This window comes from Pristiophorus japonicus, chromosome 4 (genome assembly GCF_044704955.1).
Source record: "Pristiophorus japonicus isolate sPriJap1 chromosome 4, sPriJap1.hap1, whole genome shotgun sequence".
NCBI lineage: Eukaryota > Metazoa > Chordata > Chondrichthyes > Pristiophoridae > Pristiophorus > Pristiophorus japonicus.
In genome coordinates, this window is record NC_091980.1 from 295,882,080 (window position 1) to 295,891,670 (window position 9,591).

General features: G+C 47.2%; 1 pseudogene; it reads right to left on the reverse strand.

The window, feature by feature from the left end:
- Positions 1-7,686: 7,686 nt before the first annotated feature.
- Positions 7,687-7,927, reverse strand: LOC139263649 (U2 spliceosomal RNA; annotated as a pseudogene).
- Positions 7,928-9,591: the final 1,664 nt, after the last annotated feature.

The window sequence follows — 9,591 nt, forward strand, 5'->3', positions numbered from 1 at the left end:
AGCAGGAGCTTGACAGATCCAACGCATCTCGGCAGCGAGGACATTTGCATGGACAAGATTGTGCTATTTTCCCATCTCTTGCCCAGCGAATGTCCTTAACACTCTTGCGCCTGGTAAAAACAGGCGCATAGCCTACTTTTACCAGCATTCGAGTTTTGAAACATATAGGGTTCGAACCTGCACTTGTGGTTATCGCCCAAAAATGGGCGTTATTTCTGGCATGGGCATTAAAAAAGGGTTTTCAGATCGTCGGCTTCTCGCCCATTCTCAAACCACCTAGTTTCCACTTTTGAAAATGGGCGTTACCGCGAGCGATATAAAATGGGCGGTAGTGATAAATCTTTTTGACCTTCTGCCGTAAAATGTGGCCGTCCTTAGCAATGGCATGGCAACGCTCGATTCCTGTGATTCTGGAGGTCAAGGGTCATCATGACAAGCACAGAAGAGGAGACAGAGAGAGAGGGAGCTCAGAGGGACTGAAGGCATGGCTGGGTGTGGTGTGGCTGCTTTGTGGAGGAAGGAGGGAGACTTTAGAGCTTCACAGCAAGTAGGCAAAAAGTAGCTGTTACCAGCCACATATTTGATTGAATTTGGCCTATAATGGAGCGAGAGGAGGAGGTATCACAGCACGCTGTGGTGACTGACGCTGGAGAGAGCATGAGGTGGGAGAAGAGCACATTGGAGGCCACAAAAGAGCCAGGAGCTTCTCGGATGAGGCAAATGCCTCCCTCATGCAGGAGGTCGAGTTACGCTGGGGTGATTTGACACAGGGAGGGCGTGGGAAGCCCACCCCAAAGGCATACCAGAAGATATGGATCGAGATAGCAAAGGTGGTCTCGTCGGTGACCAACGAGGTGCGTGAGGGAAACCAATGCCGCAAACGATGGAACAACCTTGTGGGAGCCACAAGAGTAAGTATTACATTTATTTATATGTACTTACGTATTTATATAATTTGATTTGTAACAGTCATGAGTAACTATCATCAGATCTGAGGTCTTTCACTTTTACCGGGAATGCTTTACTCCAAGACTGCAGTCACGGTGTACGTCTTTAGGTAAAGAATGCTAACTGTCTTAATAATCATGATTTCATCTGTCGGTTATGTGTTGTATCAGTGTCTGTGACAGTACCTAGCAATGATATCACGCAATGATCTCATGCCATGCCTTCATGTCACCTTTTACAGAAGAAGCTATCGACGATGAGGTCTGTGCAGAGGCGAATGGGTGGGGGGCCACCAGTCCTCAGCGACATCACTGACATGGAGGAGCAAGTGCTCGCACTCATGGGGAAGCACCCCCGGACAGCCACAGATACATCTGCAGACCCTGAAGTGATGCCACGTGAGTAAAGCTTACACCATTGCATGATGTAAAGTCAGTAGATGCCACACCCACTCATATCTGAACAATCATATATGATAGATGATTTCTAAAATTGTCATATAAATAATGATGGCCTAATGAAAATCATTGCAATGCAAATGTGTTGATGGCCATGAAATGTGATTTCTGCGATGATTTTGAGAGCGGTGGTGCATTTATCGTGCATATGCTATCTATAGCGCTGGACTCACCTTGTCACCCTAGCACCCCCTTCTCCTCTAATAACCGCATTTGTGTCTTGCAGCTCAGCCAGCAGCGCATCCCAAGACAAGACCACAGAGGCCAGAAGGTGGGGCATGAGGCAGGAGTCGGCGGATGATCCTACATCTGGTGCTGAGTAGCTCCGATTCTCGCCCGTCAATCCACTGGGTCTGTTCTCCACGGATGAGAGCGCGGACTTCGAGGAACTTGCATCGCCAAGTTCTAGAAGCCATTCCACCCCAAGGACACCTAGTGGTCCTCAGGTCATTCCCGCCTCCACTCTGGAGGTACCGGGCCCAAGCACCTCACCACAGGGCACCCCATTTGTCCCCAGGACGGCGCCGACCCCGCGGAGGCCTCATGGACACGGCAGGTCTGTTCTACGAGCACGACATGACAGCTGAGAGATGGTACAGTTGTCTAGGATGACTGTAGACATTGGTGACCAGCTCATCGAAGCATTGGGGGGCATATCCTGACAGCTGGCCACCATCTCCGGCACCATGAGCGAGTACATTCCATGGATGGCAGAGTCCCTGGATGCGATAGCCAGGAATGCTGCTGGCACAGGTCTCCCAGTGGTCCCCGAGCACGGCACTCCACTCCAGGTTCCGCACCACCACTGCAAATGACAGATGAGAGCAAGGACCAAGATCCTGCTTCTGCATCAGAGAATGTTGCCCCCTCGGCACCCCCCGTTCCCGTACCCGTGCAACCACCGCATCTGCCTTCATCCCCCCCAATGAGGCACCGCCTGGGGAGCTCCTCGACCAGTCGCCATGGAGCAAGAAGATGAAGGGGTTCAGGTGGGGAGAAGGAGGAGAGGGGGGAAGGAAAGTGAGGTGCAGGTCTGCAGGTGATGGCTGTGTTATATCGCCAACTGGGTGTATGCATATTATTGCAATGTATGGGGGCTGGGGACCACGCTCCTGCTTTGCCTTTGTATTCTGTGTTGCTGGACATGTTGAACATGTGATTTATGTTAATGGTGGAAAAAGTAGGATGTGGGCGAGGGTTGGGTGTTACTGGCTGTGAGACTTATGATTTCAGACCAATGTTGGGATTACATTTTTGTTATTGAACATAACCTTGTAGCGCATTGTCTCAGATAGCTGGATCGTTACACACTGGTGATTCCTTAACATGAAAGGGTTAAATACAACTTTACATCAATGATCGTAAACTTTAACTGGCACCGAGTTGATGGGCACCATTGATGTCTGAGCTGCATACACACAGCAGTGTGTCAGCATTGTCACGCACATCAGCGCTCTTTCAGGTAAATCATTCAAATATCAGCTCCTCACGTAAGAGTGGGATTTTACAAATGCCAGCCACACCACTGGTGTTCGTTCAGAACAGTTCCACTTTTTCTGGGCAATTTTTTGGGCGAGCGATATTGTGGGCGATATGTGTGCAAGGTGGTGACGTTGACGCTGGGCGATCTCATGGCCACTAGTTTGGGTAAATATGCTCTTTACGACAAAAATAAGTGGGCGGGTGTTAATATTGAATCTCAGCGTTAAATCAGTGCGGAAAGTAACGCTGGGCGCTATTATTGGCATTGATTTCGCCCATTCTGATGATACCGCCCCAAAAAATGTGGGCAGGCAGTAATATTTTTTCCTGGCATTAATCACATGGGGAAAGTAACGCTCGGCAATAAGTTTCCTAAAAATGGGTGTCGGTTTCCATTTTGTGCCAAAATGGGCAATATATGTCATTTCAGCGGTAAAATGGGCGTTAAGTGGATGTTAAGCATGCAAAAAAAGTGGAGGTTCTAGCCCATATAAAAACATAAAAATAAATTTAAAAACTCATTTTAATATTAAAAACCCTGTCCACTAAGGTAAGTTTATTTTAAACAATAAATACAAAACTTTTTTTTTAAATCGGCAAAACATATTTTTCTAACACATTTATTAAGTTTAATTTAAACACGTGGGATTTTTTTATTTTATTATTTATGTTTAGGTATTGGGGGGTGGCAGGGGATCTCATTCATAATAATGAGAACTCCTACTTAGAGTTCCCATTATTATGAATGAGAAAATACTTTATCTTGATTGGATGTCCAAGCCCACATGACTCCAGCTCCAGCTCTACATCGTTCAGACGTGTACGCGCCCCAATGCGCATGCCTCTTAGGCCTAAAACCTCAATTGCTGGTGGGCGCCCGAGCTAAATGTAAGTGTGCATCTTTTCTCTTCGATTCAGGCAACCCCCCACGGGAAGCCCAGAACGGGGATTTCAGGGCCAATGTTCTCAGTTTCTAGTCTTTAGAGTTCTTGCTCAACTTTCTCCTTGAGTGCGTATGGTATGGGACATGGCTTGCAGTAAACTAGTCTTGCGTCCTTCTGCACTCTGACACTCACCTTGAAGTCTTGGATTGGTCTGCCTGTTTTGCGAAACACGTTCAGATACTTCGTGATGTCATGTTTCGATGCAAATCTCATTTCCACACGAAAAATCTCATTCCAATCCAGCTTCAGTGATCCTAGCCAATTTCTACCTATCAAGGCAGGCTTTCTCATGCCACTATTATGAGAGGCAAGCTCTGAAACTGATCCTTGTATTTCACTGGTACGGTGATACTTCCTGCAACAGGGATTTGCTCTCCTTAGTAGCCTCGCAGCTCTATCTTTGATTTCTGCAGTCAAAAATCACACAACTTGTGGAGATATAGCGATTCCGGTACTATGCTCATGGATGCACCAGTGTCGATCTCCATGGATATCCTCATTCCTGCAACGTTTAATTGGATGACAATACTTTGTAAATCGTTGTTAGATACCCTTGTGCTCCTGATGATGTGTACCTCCAGAACCTCTTTGTCTTGTTGCTTCTCTTCAATGCTATGTAGTGTCTGCCGATTTCTACTTCTAGCATTGAAAGTTGGTTTACTCTTCAGTCGGCATGCCTTCACAAGATGTCCTGTTTTCTTGCAGCAGAAACACTCTAGCTTCACATAAGGACAGCTTTGAGCAATGTGTTGTCCCAGGCACCGATAGCACGACTTCAATGTGGTGTTATCTTGGCCAGTTGCTGAAGCCTTGGGGTCCAACTGCCTTTTATTTTTAGCCTGCAGGCGATTCACCTCAGTTGTCTGACAACTGGAAATGGTACAGAATTCTTGGGAGTATTGGTCAGCCATATCCATCGACATAGCTGTCTGTCAAGCTAAATCAAAAGTCAAGTTATGGGTTGTCAACAATTTCCTTCTGATTGCTTCATTTTTCATTAGAATATAAAAATAGGAGCAGGTGTAAGCTACCTGGCCCCTTGAACCTGCTCCGCCATTTAATAAGATCATGGCTGATCTGATCATGGACTCAGCTTCACTTCCCTCCCCACCCCCCATAACCTTTATTCTCTTATCGCTCAAAGACCTGTCTATCTCTGCCTGAGAATTCCATAGATTTACAACCCTCTGAGAGAAGAAATTCATCCTATTCTCAGTTTTAAATGGGCCCTTTATTCAGAGACTATGTCCCCCAGTTTTAGTTTCCCCTAAGAGTGGAAATATCCTCTCTACATCCAACTTGTCAAGCCCCCTCTTTATCTTGTATGTTTCGATAAGATCACCTCTCACTCTTCTGAACTCCAATGAATATAGGCCCAAACTATTCAACCTATCTTCATAAAAGTCAACCCCCTCATCTCCGGAATCAACCTAATGAACCTTCTCTGACCAGCCTCCAATGCATGTATATTCTTTCTTAAGGAAAGAGCATGCGGCAAACCAGTCCCACCCACCCCTTCCCTCAACGACTATCTGTCCCACCTGTGACAGAGTCTGTGGCTCTCGTATTGGACTGTTCAACCACCAAAGAACTCAATTCAGGAATGGAAGTAAGTCTTCCTCGATTCCGAGGGACTGCCTATGATGATGATGATTCTTTCTTAAATACGGAGACCAAAACAGTACGCAGTATTCCAGGTGTGGCCTCAACAGTACCCTGTACAGTTGTAGCAGGACTTCTCTGCTTTTATACTCCACACCCATTCCAATAAATGCCAACATTCCATTTGCCTTCCTGATTATTTGCTGTACCTGCATACTAACTTTTTGTGTTTCATGCACAAGGACCCCCACTGGATTGAGTGACAGTTGCACTGACCAATGGGCGATCACTGCCCACCCGCCTTCACAACCAATCAGGGCGGGTAGCGATGGCACGACGCTGGGCTGGAAAAACTTGCTTGTTCCCCTCAAGCCAAAGGACATGTCACTGATGGAGAGTCCCAGCACTAGAAACATAGAAACAGAGAAAATAGGTGCACCACCATTCAATATGATTATGGCTGATCATGCAACTTCAGTACCCCACTCCTGCCTTCTCTCCATACCCCCTGATCCCTTTAGCCATAAGGGCCACATCTAACTCCCTTTTGAATATATCCAACAAACTGGACTCAACAACTTTCTGTGGTAGAGAATTCCACAGGTTCACAATTCTCTGGGTGAAAAAGTTTATCCTCATCTCGGTCCTAAATGGCTTACCCCTTATCCTTAGACTGTGACCCCTGATTCTGGACTGCCCCAACATCGGGAACATTCTAACTGAATCTAACCTGTCCAATCCCTTCAGAATTTTATATGCTTCTATGAGATCCCCTCTCATTCTTCTAAATGATCTGATCTGATTGCCATTACAGATACATGGTTGCAAGGTGACCAAAGATGGGAACTAAATATTCAGGGGTATTTGCCATTTCGTAAGGATGGGTAGAAAGGAAAAAGAGGTGGGGTAGCTCTGATAGTAAGGGGTGAGATCAGTGCAGTAGTGAGAAATGATATTTTCTCAGAAGATCAAGATATGGAATCAGTTTGGGTGGAGATAAGAGATAATGGTAGGAAGTCACTTGTGGGAGTGGTCTACAGACCCCATAACAGTAGCTACACTGTAGGGCAGAGTATAAATCAAAAACTAATGGAGGTTTGTAAGAAAGGTACGGCAATAATCATGGGTGATTTTAATCTTCATATTGATTGGACAAATCAAATTGGCAAAGGTAGCCTTGAGGAAGTTCTATGCAGGATGGTTTCTTAGAACAATACGTTGTGGAACCAACCACGGAGCAGACTCAGGGCCGGCGCAACCTCGGGCGCCAAAATTTGGGGGGTGCCAAAAAATGGTGTGCATCAGATCTTGCGGAACAGTTTACTTTGTAGCTTCACGGGTTGTTGCCCCGAACAAACTCAGGGGAACAATTCATCTGAAACTAAATGGTTGCTTCCAACACAAGTTTACACTTTTAAAATAACAATGCAGAGCGCTGAGCTTTGAATGGTTGGCCGGATTAAAGAGATAGTTTATTTTAATTGAATGCCTTGGTCGGTGGAGATGGCACTATTTTAATCTACAGTGCACGCCCTAAATGGTTCTAGCCCCGGAGAAGCTGTTTAAGCCTGGCTGAAGTTTCACGGGCTGACGGGATTATGCAGCCGCTGACTCAGCAGAGAGAAGGCTGACGCGGGCAGACTATCTCACGTCCCTCCTCTTGCATCTCCTGATTTCCACGTAACTCACCCACGATGTCAGTTTCTTCTCCTGCGGATGACGCACGGAAGAAAAAGCCCGCCCCGGAGTTGGTGCCTGCTGCTGTCTTTCAGGACCACCGACAGTTCAGAAACAACACAAAAACAACGTGGCTTCTTCTCATATGATATTGTTATTGATTTTTATTATTAGACCACCCCAAGGTGATTCTCTTGTTTTAACTTGCTGGGTTCTTCTCGATTGTTTCTGAGCGCTAACTGTACTGGGTTATTTGGGCAGGTGTTTTATCTGCGATCCAAAGCTGGCTTGTTTCCCTTCCCTGCAGTTACTCTAGTTAAAGGGTAATCGTTGATGTCGCCTCGCTTCTGAGGCTCTGTTTCACCCCTGTACCGTTTCGTATTTGTCTTCGTTTCAGTTGGAATGACATGATGGGGGAATAAAAAGTCACATGTTTGGAGGAATCATGTGATAGATTTTTTTTTTAATTTTTCGTTGCCAATCTTTCCAATTCTTTGTCAAATCACAAACGCCAGAGGTCACCTTGCACACATCAAGGATCACTCTGCGCCAATGCTCTTAGCCAAAAGGCCGAGAGCCACTGCACCGTTCCTGGAAGTACTGCAATACCAGGGTTCGTGCCATGGAGGTGGATGGGTCAGGCCCCCCACACACACCTCCGTGGAGGTGGATGGGCCAATCCACCCCACCCACCTCCTATTTCCAAAAAGCATAGGAGAACCACCTTCCTGATCCAGGGAGAACCACTTTGGGGTCATGGTTACTCCCCTGTCAGGTCAGTTACGCATGATCTTAGCCAAAAGGCCGAGATCATGTGATAGATTGGTGAAGCTGCGGTACATCACAGCAGTACTCGTACTTAAATTCCAAACAGTCTCATAGCAAGTCTTGTGAGGAAAGGGACACTTTGTAATCAGGGTGCTCAGTGTAATGAGCTGCTTGTACTAGTTGTCTATACTTTTATAGAAGAACTTTTGAGGAAAACTCCAAAGCAAGCCATTAAAAGTGAGCGCACATTGAAACATATACACAAAAATAAAACGGAAAGAAAACATACTTATTGCGATCCATTATTAAAATGTCAAACGTCAAGCTACCCTGATTAATTTGGCCGAAAAGGTTCCTAACCCAGGCGCCCTGTGAGATTGAGAATGGGGGAGGGGGGGGGGGTTATGTTGAGTGGGGGAAACGGATGAATGTAGAATTTTGTGCACAACACGATTTGACATTTCTGTAAGAAAAGTTTCCGTTGATGGTCTTTCACTCGGCTTGTCCCGTCCCTCTCTCCTTCAGATTCACCCGACTGAATCCCCCTTTAGCAGGTTATTTAATTCCCGCCTTTCGCGCATTATACAATAGTACAAATATGGAGATGAGCTCAGTCAGTCGACTAGCAGAGGCTTTACATTACAGAAAGCCATCGGAAAATACCCGCCCTTAAGATAAATCAATAAACAGGCACCCTGCTGTGGCGGCGGCTGGGATCCCATTGGGTGTGGTTAGAGAGGAAAGGGGACCTGGGGGGGGGGGGAGGTAACGTTCTCCACCAATCAGATCCAGCCCAACTCCGTGGGCATCCCATCCAGATCCATCAGGGATCCGCCAAACCCACTCGGTCCGTCCCCCGTCAGCTTCTCTCCACTGTCACCAGCCGGCTTTGATGCAGATCCCACTGCTTTTGGGCACCCAATCGCATCCTTTGCGAACAGATTGCTCAGCGAAAAGCATTTCCCCCACCTTGAAGGCCATATCACAGGCGATCCCTCGAACGAGGATGACTTGCTTCCACATGAGTTCACAGATGTTTCAATGAAGGACCTGATGTTCCAGTCCTGAACTCTCATTGAGGGGGTGGAAGTTGCCTGTGCGTGGATTTTTTTAACGTGCGGTGACCGTTGCACATCAGCCACCACACGGGCTCGACAGCGCTAGGTCTTTATCCAGTGGCAAGGGTTGAACCAGGACGACTGGAGGCCTGCATTGCTGCACACACCGAGTGCGCACACATATCGCGGTGTGGGCTGGCCCGTGCTGCCCCTGGGCCCTCGGCTATTCTGGACCCCGTACCCTCATTTGCCACACCTCCGCCACGATGTTCCAGGGTCCAGCGCTCCAGCTCTATAGCCCCGACCTGCAGTGGTGTTCTCATACAGGTCGGGACAGCTGTTTTGATGGCCCTGCGCGCTGGGACCACTTGGTTTGGTCAGGTCTTGCACAGAGTTCAGTCACAGGGATCCTGTTCCAAGCGATCAAGCAGCTTGCTTTGCCTGTCCGCCTCTGAGAAAGCCATCAACGAGGACCAGTACATCTCAAATGACTTGAGTTGAGGTGGAGAGGATTGGCAGGGCGCCAGGTGAACAGTTTGCCGAGGGCACCAATTACCCTTGTGCCGGCCCTGAGCAGACTATTTTAGATTTGGTCATGTGCAACGAGTCTGGATTAATTAATGATCTCATAGTGATGGATCCTCTTGGGAAGAA